Raw genomic sequence first — 2,710 nt, forward strand, 5'->3', positions numbered from 1 at the left:
CAGTGGGTCTGGTGGCAGGTAGCACAGCCCCAGAGATAAACTGGAGTGTTTATCAACTGCCCTGGGGCCCTTGAGTCCAGCAAGGCCAAGAGTTCCCTTGCAGCTTACTCAGGTCAAGGTTCTGTCACTCTGACCAGATACTTGGCTTCTCTGACATTGTCACATCTCTGCCACACTAGCAAACTGTGGAAAGTCACTGACACTCACATCTGGGCCACATACAAATTGATACAAGTTTCCTGAAGGAAAACCTGGCAGTTAATATGGGACTTTTAAAAACATACCTTGGGCTGGGCAATGGTGGCACATGCCTTTAGTCCCAGCACTCGGGAAGCAGAGGCAGGCAGATTTCTGAGTTTGAGGCAAGCCTGGTCTACAGAGTGAGTTCTAGGACAGCCAGGGCTACACAGAGAAACCCTATCTCAAAACAAAAAAACAAAACAAAACAAAACAAAAAACCAAAAAACCAAAACAAACAAACAAACAAAACCAAAAAAAAAACCATACCTTTGGAAGCTGGATGGTGCAACCCCAGCACTTGGGAATTGATGATCCCTGGGCTAGCCTGGGCTCTCTGAGGCACGGTCAAGAAAGAAAAGAAGGAGAGAGGTACACCCTTGGGCTAGTACGTTCTGCTTTATAGGTTTCTCCAAAGCCAAGGCTGTCCAACAACAGCAGAATAGCAGACTACACTCTGATGCACCTACTTAATGAAATCTTGTGCAGCTAAACATCTAAGGATATGAGAAAGGCCAGCAGTGTAATGCCGGATTGGACAGGCAGGGTAACAACCAAATATAGCATATGATCTAAAGACTTTTATTATTGTTAACAGTTACCACAAAGAAAAAGTCCTTGTTTAGACAAATTTGTTCATAAGCCACTTGCTTGAGGAGACAGCTGTAGCCAGGTGTGCAGAGCAGGAGGAGATGATCTGAGTCACAGCATGGCAGAGGGTGAGGAGGAAGGGAGCAGGCAGATCAAAGGCTCACAGATGCTCCATGGGGCTGGCCAGAAGCAGAAAGAAGCTCAGCTGGAAACTGAAGGTGGTGCCGCTGCTGTGAACTAAACCTCAGCCGCATGCGCATGCCTACCTAAGGTTCTCAATAAAGCCCACCAAATCAGCCACTGTTTTACCTGAGTGAGAGAGAGAGAGAGAGAGAGAGAGAGCTATAGGATTATGAAGTGCAAAGCTACATAACAAAGCTAGTCATGGGCATCGGCACTCAAGGGCTGGAGAAATGATTAAGTCGGTAAAGTGTTTTGCCATGTGTACTAGTCAGGGTTCTAGAGAGCAACAGAATTATAGAATGAATCTACAGAGAAAGAAAGGCGGGCCTTTGTTAGAATGGCTTACAGGCTGTGGTCCAGCTAGTCCAACAATGACTGTCTACCAATGCAATGTCCAACCATCCAGCCTCATGGTCTTCAGTATATGCCAGAATCCCAAAGAAGTAAGCTCTAATGCAGTGAAGGAATGGACTTCCCAGCAGGAACAAGCAGGCAAAGGGAGAGGCTTCCTTCCTTCTTCCATGTCCTTATCCAGACTTCCTGCAGAAGGTGTGACCAAGATAAGGTGGGTTTTCCCACCTCAATAGATCCAAGGTGTACCTCCTGACCTCAAAAGACCTGAATTAAAAGTGGGTCTTCCCATTTCAAATGATTTAATTAAGAAAAAGAAATTCCTCACAGGTGTACCCAGACACTTGGGTTGTAGTTAATTCCAGATATGGTCAAATTGACAACCAAGAAAAGCCATTATCAGATGAATCTCTGAATTTGAGGCCAGCCTTGTCTACAGAGAGTGCTACAGGAAAGTCAGGGCTACACAGAGAAAACCTGCCTTGAAAAACCGAAATCAATTAGAGCAAGAACAGCCCCCACACCATGTAAGCATGAGGACCTGAGTTTGAGTACCGCATCCCCATGAAAATTACACACATGAGCATGTGCACTCACGCTCGCACACTCCCGAGCATACACACACACACACCAGCACGAGCACACACAGATGGGAAGGTAGGAGTCATCTCAGAAAGTCCAAGCTTCTCTGGAGTTTGTAGAAAAATGTCGGGGGAGGGGGGCTCCGAAGTTCTCTGAAGAACTAATTGGGGATGAGCCTCTTCAAGAGAAGCGGGAGCTGGAAAATCCTCTCTGAGACCTGGCAGTATAAATGTCTGGGTGTCCATGATGTTACACAAAGGATGAATTTTAACAATGCTGGGATTTTTAACAGTGCTATGCCCAGGTGGTGAGATTTAGGAAGACAACTGTTCCTCTTTTTATACAGTTTGAAAATTTCTGAGCCAGTGAAATGGCTCGGCTGGTAAAGGCATTTGCCACTGTGCTAGTTAGGGTTACTACTGCTGTGACAAAACACATGACCAAAAGCAAGTTAGAAAGGAACATGCTTACTTGGCTTGTGCTTCTGCATCGTTGCTAATTACTGAAGGAAGTCAGGGCAGGCACTCAGGACAGGAACCGGAAGGCCACAGAGGGTGCTGCTTACTGGCTTGTACACTTGGCCTGCTCAGCCTGCTTTCTTAGAGAAGCCCAGAGGGGACTCCACCCACAATGGGCTGAGCCCTCCCACAACAATTACTAAGAAAAATACTCAACAGGCTTGCCCAAAGCCCAATCTTATGGAGATATTTTCTCAATAAAAAGAATCCCTCCTCTCTGATGATTCTAGCTTCTGTCAAGACGACCT

At 46.2% G+C, this 2,710-nt stretch overlaps 1 long non-coding RNA gene across 1 annotated transcript; it reads right to left on the reverse strand.

Annotated features, from left to right (window-relative positions):
- Positions 1 to 838: 838 nt before the first annotated feature.
- LOC127688053 (uncharacterized) lies at positions 839 to 2,505 on the reverse strand. Its single transcript, XR_007978526.1, has 3 exons — positions 2,416 to 2,505; positions 1,358 to 1,551; positions 839 to 1,137 (listed from the first exon to the last, which is right to left on the reverse strand). It is a non-coding gene; the product is annotated as an uncharacterized LOC127688053 (long non-coding RNA).
- Positions 2,506 to 2,710: the final 205 nt, after the last annotated feature.

Source organism: Apodemus sylvaticus, chromosome 6 (assembly GCF_947179515.1).
Source record: "Apodemus sylvaticus chromosome 6, mApoSyl1.1, whole genome shotgun sequence".
Lineage (NCBI taxonomy): Eukaryota > Metazoa > Chordata > Mammalia > Rodentia > Muridae > Apodemus > Apodemus sylvaticus.